The sequence below is a fragment of the Micrasema longulum genome, unplaced genomic scaffold (assembly GCF_059751315.1).
Source record: "Micrasema longulum isolate JH-2025_06_02 unplaced genomic scaffold, ASM5975131v1 h1tg000682l, whole genome shotgun sequence".
NCBI classification, from domain to species: Eukaryota; Metazoa; Arthropoda; class Insecta; order Trichoptera; family Brachycentridae; genus Micrasema; species Micrasema longulum.
The window spans coordinates 421,161-437,006 of record NW_028277878.1 but is presented as its reverse complement, the minus strand read 5'-3'; the positions used below and the strand labels follow the sequence as shown (position 1 = coordinate 437,006).

The following is a 15,846-nucleotide window of genomic DNA, read 5'->3' as shown; positions in this document are numbered from 1 at the left end:
AAATTTTTATTTAATATATATATCGAAATACATAATTCTTTTTTATGGTTATATTTTTCAGAACCTAAAATGATTATCGTCCCTCTAGATTGCTCCAAAGTAATACTATGCGTGGGTTCGCTAACATAGTATTAGGGAAAAATTAGTGAGGTAATTAATTAGTTGTGTCGCTTTAGCAGTATGATTTTTTCCGATGGAATGATATGTTTTTTCAAGATGGAAAGTTACTTGTATTGATTGCAGGTTCTCTAACTATCACTATAAAGAAAATGACGATCAGTTAATCTATGGCGACGTAGCATCGTTATTCTGTTCACAAATTTAAAATCCTACTATAAAACCAAACGTAACCAATTTTTCAAATTTAAATAATTTATTTCATATTTTTATTTTTGATACTTTTTTGAGTTGTGCCCAAAATGTCTGAGAACTTTTGATTCCAAAGGAGTACACTTGAAAGGTACATACGTTATTTTCATTTGATTGTAGATACTTTCATATATCTGTATCAATAATACCCTTGAAACATATAAACAAACACTATACTTACTATCCATATTGGTTCAACATACTCATTTAGTTGTACCTAAGAAAGAGATACTATTGATATTGCAACAATAATCAATGAATAAAAAAAATATAAGTTTGTAAATATTGAAAATTCTATTTATTTTTATTAACATATACATAATGCGCATATGTGCATATCATAATAAGTATGTAATATTTATAAACTTAATATGTGTCTTATATTTTATGACAATTCAACTATTTCATACAATTTGTACAAATTGGCTACGGACGTTAATAAATAAAAAATAAATAATTTTATTTCTTTTACATCGTCAAAAATTATTGTTCTACGTATAAAGAAATATGAAATATAAAGCAGATAAAACGAAATGCTTAGTAATTTTGCCTATGAATAGGGTCGTGACCCTAGTCAAATTGTACATCTTTATATATATATATAAATTTTTTTTTTGTACGTGTGACGTCACTGAACTCCTCCTAAGCGGTTTAACCAATTTACGTGTGGTTTTCAGCAAAATGTAGATCTTTGCGCTGTGCGTGTTCTTAGATATTAAACTTTTCAATCGAATTTGTAAAAAAAAAGTTGGAAGAATAAATCATTTGTTCCTTGACCTACCAGAGTTGCATTCGACGAGAACGCAAATACAAAAAAAATGGAAGTATGTTGTTTATCGTGTTAAACAAACAACATTTGCTTTTTATGGATCCCAATCAGATTTTTTCCTTACATTCTATTTATTTATTTGAATTATTCTATAAGAATTTTCTTGCCGTTTATTTGTTTTTACTGGATTTTTGGTAATACTTAAAAAAATATAAATATTAACTGACATTCAATACATTTTTGAAAATCGCATTTGCGGCAATAATTTTTTTATGTGTAAAAATAATTTATTTTATGTTTTGGAATTCAACCATAAACAAGTACCTAGGTAACATTATTTTTGGTACGTGTACTTTTGTACACACACAAATCTGGATTTTCTCCCAAGGGAGTAGGTATGTATTTTTATTTTTATTTTTATTTTTTATTTTTTTTATTTTTTTTTATTTATTCTAACCCAGCCAATGACAGGTCATAAGCCCTGTAAACGCTTGAATATCCATAATCCTGAATTTGAAAAAATTCTACCTCATCTCTGTAGGGATATAAATAAATAAAAAAGTACCTAGGTACCTACTTAAATTCAATATTTATTCATTATACCATACGACATTTCTTAGGAATCCATATGCTTACTAACTGAGATGGATATGTTCTCATCATCACCATGGCTGCATCATCTGCGTACCATGTGATGTTAACGACCTTATCTCCCTTAGTAGATTCACCACTTTCTTCATTCTTAAAAGCGTTTTTTTAAATATATTTATTCAACTTGTGTAAGAAAAGGTTTTGGACTTATTTAGTGTTGGATTATATTTAGTTTTTTTCTTTACTAACTTTGTATACTATGTGGAAATCTGTTATTAGTTTTGAGTTTATACTCTTTATATGTTTGTTTACTAAGTATATATGTAGAATTGTTGATTTTCCAAATAAAATTAAGGTGCTAAACTTGCTTTGTTTCTTTGTTGTTCTCAATATGAGTTGTTTTTTTATGTCAACGTTTTTAATGCACCGAATCGAGTTGTTGTAACTCTTGGGAATGTAATTAATGTGTAATTCATATTATTTATAAATATTTTTTTTTGATTTTAAGTTTTGTAAATTCAATCATAAACAGGTATTTAGGTACCTACTTATCAATGAAAAGTATTTTTAAGGTAATAGCAGGCAAGACAACGTTCGGACAGTACAACATATATCGGGTCGACTAGTATAAAATAAAAAAAACAGTTTTCTACAATCCATAAAATATGAAAACCGGTATCTATATAAGTAAAAGTTAAAATAAAATAAATTTGGGAACAAAATTTCGTTTCCTAAACATTTTAGTAATGTTGCTAATTTTATTTTTACTTTCAGAAATGTCTGGGAACGGACAGAGGAAAACAAGAAAATCGGGAGCCAGAAGATATAATGAATATTTTGATAAGATGCTGGAAATAGCAGTTGATTTTGTGAAGAGAAAAAAATGGAAATGTGATGCTGCTATAGAATCAGTGGTTAGGAATTAATCAAAATCCGCATCGGGGAAATAGAATTTGAAGACGATTTTACTAAATACTGTATTTTTAAATCTGTAGCTCTAAGAATTTTTAAAATATTATAAATGCATGATTTACATATTTAAGTAAACATTTTTTTTTAACTCACATGTGGATGATATATTTTTGACAACTCTGATCACTGGTCCTTATTGTATGTATGAAGAAACCTGAAAGCTTAGTTTGCCTATGTCAATTAAAACTATGAAACGCGTAAAGTACCTATATAGTTTATGTTTTCGAAACATATAATACAAATTCTTGTGGTAACACTACCGACAGAATATAATATACCCTTTCATCTTAATTAATCTACTTAGGCAAAGTTATTGCATTATTAAGTACTAAAAACTTTTTGCAATTTTAAAAATAGTTTTCATCTCTAATTTTCAATTTTTATATGAAAAAGACAATTTACAGTTCACTTTTCTGCTTGTGATTGATTATTATAAAAAAAAATTGAAAAAGTATTGTTTTTAGAAAAATACTCAAAATGATAGACAAAGTTAACACGTTTTACGGTACCCTTCATTTGATAAGTACAAATAAATCACCATTTCTGATAATAATTTTAGTATGTCCATATGCTTGTAGACTGATACGTCTTAGATTACATTTAAACACACCAATATCTCAACACAGACGAAGGAAATACCTTTTTAATAAATATCCTAACTGAGGAAACATTAGGGATTGTGGAAACCTTATCATTTACTTATTAACTATCAGCAGCTGGTGTAATTGGTCGCTTTGCACACTGTGCAACATTCACCAATCTGCGCAATGTTTGTGATTTCCACATCTACCCTATTTTCAAAAGTTGTATCTATAATATTTTGAGTGTGTCCAAAGATTTCAGATAGGCTGGAATTACTCCTTATGGAGTTATTTAGACCTAAATGGGTAGCAACTGAGAGGAAAAACATTTTTAAGGAGGGAATATAGAACTCTAGGCATTTACAGGGCTTATGTTCCGCCATTGGGTGATTTAAGTGGCCACTTAGCACACTGTGTGACATTCACCATTTCACATGTGTTTAAACATCCAATTTTTCTGAACTTTTCCATCAGTTGGCTTTTGAAAAGTTAAAGAGCTAGTTAAGAATCAGTAAATTCTAAATTCCCAAATCCACAAAGGGGTGGCCACGGATGCCAAACAGATATTTCGAACTTTCAAATAATAAATTCAATCAATTCTTGCACTCATTCCTACATTCAATTACTAATTCATTCGAACGAATTACTGCATTTAGACATTCATTAGAATAAATTTGGTAATCAAATGCATTAGATTTTTTTTTATCATTCGAATGAATCATATCAACATATCATTTGTCGACATACCCGCCACAGATCTCCTTTTTGTTCTGCAAGTTCTAGAACCAACTATCACATGCACTTGCCTATCCCTAGGCTCCATAGATATGGCAATCAGTATGAGGACAAGGCTGATATATTTGTTTCTGGACTTGATAGTTATAAAACGAGTCTGATTTCTTTTTTCTCTCGCAATATTATTCTTAAACTTTTCTTTATATTTAAAAATGTTTTTCCTTTTTTTGTTTTTTCATATTTATGTATTTATTTCGTTTATATTTTTGGTTGCTTATGTGTATTTACCTACTTGTTACTATTGTTATAGTTATGCAATTTTATATTTTTTTGTTATGTTTTTATAAATGTATTTTTTTTTCATATTTATGTTCAATATATGTTAAAGGCAATTTATGCCGTTTATGTAAAATAAATAAACAAATAAATAAATATCAAGTGCAAAATATACAATAGTATAGAAAGCAAGGATATCGACATTTTTTACGGCATATTATTCTAAAAAATACATGATGCGTTTTTATACTAACATAAAATTTTTAACAATAATCTTATTTTTAAATAAATAATCACAAAGTAAGTGCTTACAATATATTTTTTATAATTTTATTAATTTATTAATTTATTTAATACATGAAAATAACTAAAACAGTGTACTCTACTCCCCAAGTACCTGAGTTAGTCTTTTTTTGGTAAGTTACATAAACTAAATATGTAAAAGTTAATTGTAATATAAAAAAAACTTTGTCTCATTTTACGTGCATTAATTTAAGTTACCATATTAATTAATAAAAAAATGAACGAAATTTCTATTTTAAAAAATGTGTTCAATATTTGGGTTTCTATGTTTTTGATGAACAATATGTAATGTAGGCTTGTTTTTGCGTTTTTATATCAATTTTCGGAAACAGGGTTTCATGTTTGAATGAAAAAACTGATGAAATTGATTTGATCGGTACATGATCAGTGATCAGTAATTTGCCATAACGTCTTTTTTATATGAATATTTCTGTTTTTTTTATTACTATTTTTCTTTGTTTTTAAACAAAATGAATAAATTGATTAATAAATTAATTCCCCTTTAATTCGTTCTCGGTGATATCAATTAAAAACGCATTTCCTTCGTCTCTGTTGGATTATTAGTATTTCGCATCATAAAACACCCACACCCAAAACATGGATGAAAACTTAAATGTTTAAGTGCATTGTAATCTATACAGGTAATTTCAGGAATGAAAACCCGTAATTAGTCTTGTTATTTGTTTTTATTCTGTATGTATTGTTTATAACTATGACTATGGTTAAAAAAAAAAAAAAATCGATATTTCTAATAGAAATTCTGTTAATAAATTAAAACGCAATCTTATTTGGTAATTTTTAGTAAAGTAATGGATTTATTCTTAAATTTATTTTTAAATAGAACTTTGTTTCCTGGGGTACTTATTTTTTATTTAAACTTATTATAACAGCGGTGGATTTATTTCCAAATGGCAACTTCTTCCAACTTACGATAAAATAAAGCAGTTATCCAGATCATTTTAGATTATTTAAAAATAATTACTATTGTTTAATTATTTTTTAAAATATTACCAGCATAATACAATCCACAAAATTTGTATGTTTAATTTTTTTAACTTTCATTATTTTATTTATATTAAAAACGTAAGATATTCCCATCTTAACTGTTACTTTTTATTAACACGTGTTATTTTTCTTTTCTGCTCTTTTGTTGTTTTTTAAAAAAAAAATATTTTTCTTACCGCATTACAGCAATATCAGGATTCATATAATATCATGCTCGCTAGACGCATAATCATCGTGAATTCAATACTCATCTGCATAAATTTATCATACCAACACAAAATTGTTCAGTAAATTCGTGAATGATTTATATCAACATAAGATTCAAATAAACATATTAAAAATTTTAGATATCCTCGTGTTTAATATTTAAGATTCGTTTTGTGTCTCACTGGATGTTCTAGAGATGCTATTTTTTTATAAAACATTTACATATTTAAGTCAATGTTTGTCATCGAAATGTATTTAGTACAAATATACGCAATGAGCAAAATCTAATAATTGTTTTTAACATCAGAAATTCAAAATAGTCATTTGCAGCTTATTTTCATTGTGCTGAATATTAATAAAATACCGTTTGATCTTTAAAATGTATAAAATTAAATAATGTGTCACATGATAGTAAATACATACACCAAACGGTATAAACAAAACCAATAAAACATAATAATATTTAAATAAAATAAAATATTATTCGATAAAACTTGTAAAAAAGTAAATAATTAAAATAAGAAATAAATAAATAAATTATGATCAAAAAGTTCAATTGTATGGCAAAATATATTTTTTAAAATTTGGATTTGCAAGTCGTATCATTCTGGATGTGTGTGCTTAGTTGCCATGTTTAATTTGTTCGGTGATGTTTGTTTGCACTAGTGAAATGTTTGAACATTAAATAATTCATGTAAATTAATCAAATCATAACTTTAAATATAAAAAAGTCTTGATGCATCATTAAATGTTCAAATTAAAGAATTGTCATTTTTTCGTCCAAATAAGCAAAATGGGTGCTTTTTTTTGCAACCGATTATGTCTAATAAAAGAAAAACGTAACAATTATTTACTTCAAAGATTTTTAACTAAGTTTTGTTGGTGGTCCTGAGTGATCATCACTCAGATCTCTGTATTTATCCTTATCATCCTCATTCTCGTACAGTGGTACTATATTACTGTACCAAATGCAGCCTATCTGGATCTTTTATGTTTTGCGGAACATAAGGCGATTAGTTTTACGCTTAGGATGCTAGTCCGAGACAACGAAATATTGCACTGTAGAACCACCCGCAGTCAGCACAATCAATATTCGATCCCGGGACCTAAAACACGATAGACAAAAGCGCCGGTTGACATCGAGGCTGTCATTTCTTTCACTTGATTTCCCATTTTTAGGATTTTAACCAGAAAGTGGTGTCCGGGTGGTAAATATTCATCCAGAATTCAGCTTCTCTTGAACTACATAACTCTTCATTTATTTTACTGTATTATAAATAGGTTGGCACGGTAATACTTTGTAAAGGTAAATTATTTTTTCGATATAATGCTAGTTTAATACTCACTATTGTTGCTTTTACTACGATATCTATTTCGATCGACAGTAATTGATTGATTGTGAGAAATTATCATAAATCAATGTGTCATGGAATGAATTGATTTAAGTAAACAAAATTATTCAGTAATTTAGATTCATCAGTAATAAATTTAGTATATTGTAGTAGTAAAATACTATTGCAGAAATAATATGTCTTTGTATGTTACATACAGTTTAGATTGTATTGTTAAATAATTATTCAAATAAACCTGAATGAACCTTTTGCATTTTTTGTACAAAAAATAATACTGATACTAGTATTTTACTCTAAAAATGACAAAGAACCCATTTCGTATTTTTTGACGAATCAAATAGGTACTCGGTAATTTGGTCACGAAGTATTTTATTGTTCGAAAAATTCTAGCACGGCTGTAGACATATTATTTAAAAGGCACACAGAACAAAACGTATGGGATTATTTTTTGAGGTAGAAAACAATTTAGGAGCTAAATTAAAAAAAAAACTCAATTGTTTATATTTGAAATATTTAAACATTTAATTTCTTACATTGGTATTTGGATAGTTTTTATTATTTTGTTATTATTGAAAACGGTACAGGCGGATTAATTTACCAATAAAAAAATATTATTGTAATTTGCTAGGTAGGCGGAGGGTCTAAACAACATGCTTTTAAAATATTCAACTTCAACTTAACATATTCTTTCACCGTGTTCTTTTCATTTTATCAAGCTTCATAAAATCAACAGTTAAAAGACTTGAAGAGATCATAATCATCATTCCATTTCCGCTCCTAATAATGCATAGGGCACACCAATCGCAGCGTATTTTGATCATTTTTGTTACATGAAGGTAAAATGACCAGTCTCAAGCTTCAGGCTCCAGTCCAGGGACTATGAAATGAACGTAATTATGCAGAAAGCAGCCAGTCCAAAATTTCGAAAAATTACATATTGGTTATCTGGTGCACTAAGGTCAATTATATGTCTTGCTAAAAACAGCCAAGACCACTTTCATACAAAAAATGGTTTTTATCACCTTCTGAAAATGGTGTCCATCACAAAAACGGCATTTCTCAATTTGAAAAAAACACCCACAGCACTTAAAAATCTCAACGGATTTTTTAAATCATTAGAACTGGTCAAATACATAATTGAATTCTTGTTGTATGTAAAAAAAAAACCTAATGTATTCCTCGTTTATCATTTGTTAGAGTCAAAAACATTCCAACTGTTGTGGAGATTTGTTTATTCACTCTTTTCACAAAGGTGCTTTTACCTCAGTTTCACTTTTTTTATGGCTGGCTGTTTTCTGCATAACTACGTTCAAATATTCTTAGTGTTAAATCACCTTTCTAAATAAATATTTCATATCAACTATGTCGGGAATAGAACTCGAGACCTCTTGCATGGTAAGCAAACGCGCTGATCATTATTACATCGCGAAGCTGACTTGAAACTTGAAGTTATTTTTATTTTTATAAAATGAATGTCCGTAAGTGTTTATAAATAAATTTCAAATAAAAAAAAAGTAATATAAATAAATATGGAAGTTTAATAGTTATGGTTTGAGGGATAGATGTCAAAGCAGTGGCGTGCGTTCCTCATAGGCTTAAGAGCAGTGCCTACTTTACTAGATTATCGTTGAAAATAATAAAAAAATATGTAAAGTAGGATGAAATTATTTGAGGGACTCGAAAAGTCGACGCGAACAATATTACATTATTTGATTACCTACTCAGGCGTAGTGACCGGCGCGCCGCTATTCTGGAAGGATCAAACCCACATGCGTGCATTGTTTTCTGATACGGCAGTTTTATTTTTTACGCAAAAAAAGTGTACGTATGGGTTAACGTACATTTTACTTGAATTGACAATGCATCAGTATTAGTGATCGCTAAGCAGAGTTTTTTATTAGAAATAACAAACGAGCAAATTATGCCTGTTTTATAATTTAATAATTATAAAACATGTTTAAAGATCAAACGTCAAATGGATTCATTCGTACGATCTGTATATTGTCGTAATGCCGTGTGTTAATTTTGTCAAAAAAGTGTAAACAGAAAACACTGAAACTTGTGCTGATGGAGGAAATTTAAGAATACTTGCTGATATGAATTGAAGTTGTATAATATAATAGCGCTTCATATATTATACTTGCATCAATACTCAATACTTTGAACCGATTGACACGCGATTTTCAGCAAAATATATATCTTTGCCTTGAGTATATTTATAGCTCGTAAAATCTTCCTTTCATTAAGTTGAAAAAAGTTAAGCTGCATTTGCCGAGAATGCATATACAAAACAATCGGAAAGATATAATTTTTTTCAGTAAAAAAATATATTTTTTTAAAAATTTTTAGAAAATATTTTTTAAAGGATTCCAATCTGATTATTTTCTTAAATTCCTTATAATTTCTACTTATTTATTTATTTTGAATGGATTGTTGGCAATTCTAAAATAATTCTAAAACGTTTGCAAAAACAATTCTGTATTTGAAAATAAATTATTTATAGTTTTGGAATTTAACCATAAACAAGTACCAATATAAGTACCTACTTAAATTAAATATTTGGATATGAATTATTTTTAGTTTTGGATTTTTTATAATGTTTTATCTTGAGAGAAAACGTGGTCTTACTCTTCTTCACACAAACGTATTTCCGTATTTTTACCCTAGATGATGGCGCATTATCATTTATTATCGTATATATCAATATTTTTGCTTTATTGATGAATATATTATTATGGGAACTAGAACCATCCAAAAACCCATAGAAACAACCAGTTTTTTCTGCGGTCTTCGAGCGCAAGGTATATAAATATAATAACTATTTTTGAAAAACACGAAGCGCACCAATACAGAAAATTTTATTCTGATACTTTGTTTAAAAAAAAAACCAAATCGGTTTAGTTTTGATGTGAGAAAAATGGGACAACAAAACGTCGATTTTGTCTATTTTAGTTAGGCACAAAAAAATCGCGGAGGCATCTTCAAAACAGTGACCAAAAAACAATGATCATATATCAAAATTCTCGGTCACCGCATATCTTCACGATTTATGTAATCCTAAACACAACTTTTGAGGTGAGGAAAACGAGATGGCGAAACGTCGATTTTGTCTTTTCTTACAAAAGGTCTGAGATGCAGTTGTCTTTTTTACATAGTATCGGGGAGGCATTTGCAAGACAGTGAAGCTTGGGTTTCCTAGGACAGCGGTGCCCGTATTTTAACGGCCGTAGTGAACGGTGATGCAGTGGACAGCCGTCGTAACGGTGACTAGAGTGTGGTTTTCTAGGAACACGGTGTTATCAACACCATTTAACACCGTTTTCCTAAGAAACCACTCTCTAGTCGACGTTACGACGGCTGTCTACTGCATCACCGTTCACTACGGCCGTTAAAATACGGGCACCGCTGTCCTAGGAAACCCTAGCTTGACAGGAATACAATGTTTGAATACCTAGTTGTCAATATTCTCTATCCTCACCAAAACTCACAAATAATAATGTATACGTACATACCTAATTTTATCTAAATGAAGTAATTGATTTCAAACTTTTGATTGTGTTCATTTGATGTATATATACGAGTATGTACTCCAATCTAGCATTGCTAGGTTCAGCTTGTGTTATATAAATATAAATATCATTAGATCCAACATGCAACTAAAGCTTATGTGAGTATCCGCGGACAGAGGAAGCGACATTTTTACTTCCCATAAATTTAGTTGACGTGTCTCTTCCGCAAGAAAACGTTTGCATAAATCATCCGAAGTTTCACGCAATTTTAGCGACTTAGAAATATTAAAAAGGTAAATCACTCTACGGCAAAAGCTCAGATACGGTTTTGAACGATGTACTGATTATCTTTGAACATTTTATCTTCCGCAAAAAATGGTACAAAAAATTATTCCTTGTATGGCACCTAACAAATTAATATTTTAACCCCTCTATTACTGATATCTTACATTTGACAAAAGCATAAAAATAACATTATGTATGACTGAAGTCCTGGTGCCGATCTATATGTATTGGTGTAGACTTCGAATAATAAAGATAAAAGTAGTCTAAGATAAAAGTAGTCTAAATGCTGTCTCAGGCGTATGTGTTAAAATTATCTATGATGGGTGCACAGAGGTCGAGATTGTGCATTACTCCTATGTAAGGCTGAGACTAGCATTTTCGACCAAATAAGAAAGGCGTACTGCGTTGGTTCTGACATGTAGTGGAGTAAACAGTGGAAGAACTGCCTAAAGAATTTACTATACATAAATGCATAAAACGAGGAAGACCACGGAAGCCATGGCACGACCAAATTCAACAAAGACTTGAAGATGGAAAAAAATAAAGTCAAAATAATTATCGTGCGTGCACACATTGAGGTAGTGTTTTATCCTCTCTGTCTCACTTACTTTTTGCGGTAAGTATTTTAAGAAAAGGATCTAAAAGATCTAAGATCTCAATACTTTGATATATATCACCAGAAAGGCATACTACTTGGTTAAATCCATGGAAACGCTGATTTAAAAAAAAAACAGAAATATGGATATTAAGGCATTATTGGGGCTTATAACATGTGTTTAGTTAGTTTATATGTAACCTTTATAATAAAATATAATGTATAATTTTCGTTATTTTGCATTTTCTTCTCGAATTTTGTTGCACTTTTTGTTCATCTCGCTATTCTTCCTTGAGGGTTGTATCCAGTACTTATGTACAAAGTTTTGAACATTTACGGGATTGCCCAGAACTGTTATCTCTCATCAACTTCAGGGTGCCTGGTAGAATTACTAGACAAGTATCACCGTTTTATAGCAACAATTCACGGAGAGTGTAAACTTACTTGTAATGCTGTAATAAATATACTTCAGGAACTCGGCAATAGTTATTCCAACGTATTGGATATATTAGTTTAGTGTAAAATATTGTTGTTATGGATCAAACCTACTGAACTTTTTCAAAGATGGTGAATGGTAATTAAACCTTTAGTATAACTGTTATATAAAACAGAGCTTTAATATTTTCACGTTATATTTACCATTTAAAATATTTTATTATTTTTTTTGATTTTTGCATTTATTTTTGATTGTTTTAAACTTCTACTGAATGTTCATTTAATTTTTAAGTTTAATTGTTTCTAAATCTTAGTGATGTATGTTTTTTTTTCAAACAATTAAACCAATTGTGTATATTTTATACGTTTTGTTAAATGCAATTTTGCCGCATATGTTAATTAAATAAATAAAATATACGAATACTGTTATTTTAATTTCATTGATTCAGCTATGAAACCACTATTTACATTATATCCGTACAAATTTATGTATTTAAAAAAAACATATAGCCTTGTGATGTAATGGTCAGCGCATATGCCTACCATGCAAGAGGTCTCGGGTTTGATTTCCGACATGGTAGATATGAAATATTTATTTCAAATTCCGGTTTCACACAAGAATATTTCATACTCCCTGGACTAGCGTAAACTGATTATCTTATCTTCATGTTACAAAAATGATCAAGATACGCTGCGATTGGTGTACCAATGCAGTACTCTATGCGCCATTAGGTGCGGAAAGGGAATGATGATGAAGCTTTTAGTACAATTTGAGTAATGGCAAAGACTCATGCGTTCCGGGTTCATTCCCGAAATAATATCGCTGTCCACACAGAAACAAGTCCGAAATTGTCATATTTGAGTTAGACATGGATTAGAGTCGAATAGCCGATATTCTTCCAATCCCACTCGGAAAAAGCTAAATAAAGGCTATATTTATAAAGACTGTATATTTCTTTGTGGAATTTTTCTTTCGTTCAAACTCATATATTCCACACAGAAACATATCGAAATGTTTCTGTGTGGAAATTAGAATAGTGAGTGATAAATGTATTTATGTTCTATTCCATAGAGCAATCAGTCTGAAATAATAATTTTCACTTATTTTATTTAAATGTTTTGAATGAATTTGATCATCATTTTGAATGGTTTTTGTTACAAGTACATTTAATTAAGGTTTTGACATTAATTATATAAATAAAAAAAATACTATGGGAGGTGATCTCTTATTATTTGAATGTGTACAAATTAATACTTGCAGACAAATTAATTACTGGATTATATCCATGCTGGTCTAATAACAACATTATTGATATCTTACACTCAAAATATGGCTCGATTTTTTATACATTAATATTGGAATGATAAAATAGGCGATATCTCTGTTGCGCCGATTTCTAGTTGTTTCCCTGTGGAACCGGGGCAGCGATATTATTCTTAAGTTATTACATAATTATTAGACACTTTAAATTTAATTTTATTAGAAGATCGTTGAAAAATAAATGACCTCCTTTTTTTATTTTAAATTTTAAATTCGGAGCTCGATTGTTGTGAACTCCTGAATCTCATTAACTTCAAAATACCTAATCGAGTCACTAGAAGTACGGAGTTGTTTGCAACTAAGAGTACATACGTGGGTACTAACTATGCACGACACTCTCCGATTCCGCGTTTACATTCCTTCGCAAACAAATTTATTTGTGAAATAGACATTTTTAATACGACAATTATCAATTTTAAAACGTTCTTAAATGCACTATTTGAAACAAATCATTAATGTCGTAATAAAACTTTCTTTTTCATACAATTCTTTCCCTGTTTTTGATGTGTATTATAATTATCTTATCTCTTTCTGATATTAATTTATCAAATATTTTTGTGTACCGTATACTATATTATTTTCACATATATACTTACTGTTAACTAATTTTCATTATTTGTTTTTAACAATAATTTGTTGATACCATTTTTTTATACTTATAAGTATATGAAAATGTATTTATTTTTTTGTTTGAATTCTTAACATGTTATTTACAATTTGCTTTTTAATTCAATTACTTTTATTATATCCATTTAATTTTTTTTTCTTTTTTACTATGTAAAGTTTCACTTTTTATTTTGCATGGCAGTATGCTTCTTATTGTTTCTAAATGTATACAAAAAAGCATTGTTTATCTTTTAAATTTTTTACGCACTATGTTTGTACTTACCTGTATATTTTTTGTAAATGCCCCTTGGGCGTATTGTAAAATTAAATAAAATAAAAAATAATCTCTGTAAAACGTATTGATCAACGACCAGAATATACGTAATTTTAGTAGTTCACGTGATTACGTCACAATGTTGTAATTAAAATATCTATCTATACCATCACGCCTCTCGCCCCGTAAATTCCTTGCGGGATAGATAGAGAGGAGTGAGCGCCACTCACTTCTATCCTGATATTCATTCCTTCCCTGGGCCTGGGTTTCCTCACATTCATGCTGTTCCTTATACATGCTCTTCTATTCCTTACACTCAAAACATGGCTTGATTTTTTATACATTAATATTGGAATGATAAAATAGGCTAAATCTTTGACTGGCCATATCTCTGTTACACCGATTTCTAGATGTATCCCTGTGGAACTGGGGCAGCGATATTATCATTAAGTTATTACATAATCTCCTTAAAACGTATTGATCAACGACCAGTATATACGTGATTTTAGAAGTACACGTTTTTAATCCATGTAGCTAATTACATTTACAACTCGTTTTTATTGCATTTTATTACGACGTAAAAAACTTTATTAAAAAATAAATGTAGCGAAATATTTTTGCGTATTTATCCTTTATATTTGGTTTAAGCATCCATTACTTTTTTTACTCACATACTCTTATTTAATGATGATAGGGAATTTAATATGCACACCAATTGAATCACGATAATATGTTTCAAAAAGGCATGGTAAAATCATTAATTGACTGCAAAGACAATGCACAACGATATATTGAAATGAAAAAACAATTTAGCTATCAACGATATTTTGAGTTTGTCCAAATGTTTGTAGACAAATACTGTATTTCACTCCCTATGGAGCTTTAAATAGCAACATAATATTACAACAGAAAAAGGTTAAATTTTAGAGAAGGAAATATGGAAGTCAGGCATTTACATATAGGGCAAATAATATGTCATTGGTTGGCTAAGCGGCAACCTCAAAGTTTCAGGTCCTTAACTTTAAAAATCAAAAGAAGATAGAATTCAGAAAATACGAATTTTCTACATTTCGCAAAATGGTGAATGTTACACAATGTATAATGCGATCACTTTGACCAGTCAATGATAGGTCCATAAGCCATACATAGACTTCCACATTTCCTGCTCTTTAATTTTAATTAAATTCATTTTAATAAAATAGTAAAAAAGTATAAATAAACAAAGAGGCTTGCTTGCTTTGAAACCGGTCGGTGAAAAATAAAAAATTGTGGTTAAAAACAAAGTTGTACTATTTATTTTATTATAATAGATAACCACAAAGTTAGTGCTTCAAATATAAACTTTATAAATTCATTTTAGTACACAACAAATTTAAATTTCATCGTCATCATTCGCTTTTCGCACCTAATGGTGCATAAAGCACTGCTATAATACACCAATCGCAGCGTATCTCGATCATTGTTGTTTTTTTTTTGTTATATAAAAGTAGGATGATCAGTCTTACGCTTCAGATACCAATCCAGGGACTATGAAATATTTGAGTATAAAAACACCCTTTGAAATAAATATTTCATATCAACCATGTCGGGAATCAAACCCGAGACCTCTTGCATGGTAGGAAAACGTGACAACCATTACGCCACGGGGCCAATAATTTAAA

The 15,846-nt window shown here is 29.3% G+C and overlaps 1 protein-coding gene and 1 long non-coding RNA gene across 2 annotated transcripts in view; one reads left to right on the top strand and one right to left on the bottom strand.

Moving 5' to 3' along the window:
• The window catches only part of LOC148279673 (uncharacterized), a gene marked incomplete at its 5' end in the record, with an annotated part of 532,408 nt that overhangs the window by 130,397 nt on the left and 386,165 nt on the right, over positions 1–15,846 (bottom strand). The gene's annotated exons all lie outside the window — the stretch shown is intronic.
• Positions 62–2,757, top strand: LOC148279677 (uncharacterized). The gene is made up of 2 exons (XR_015822811.1): positions 62–150; positions 2,504–2,757. It is a non-coding gene; the product is annotated as an uncharacterized LOC148279677 (long non-coding RNA).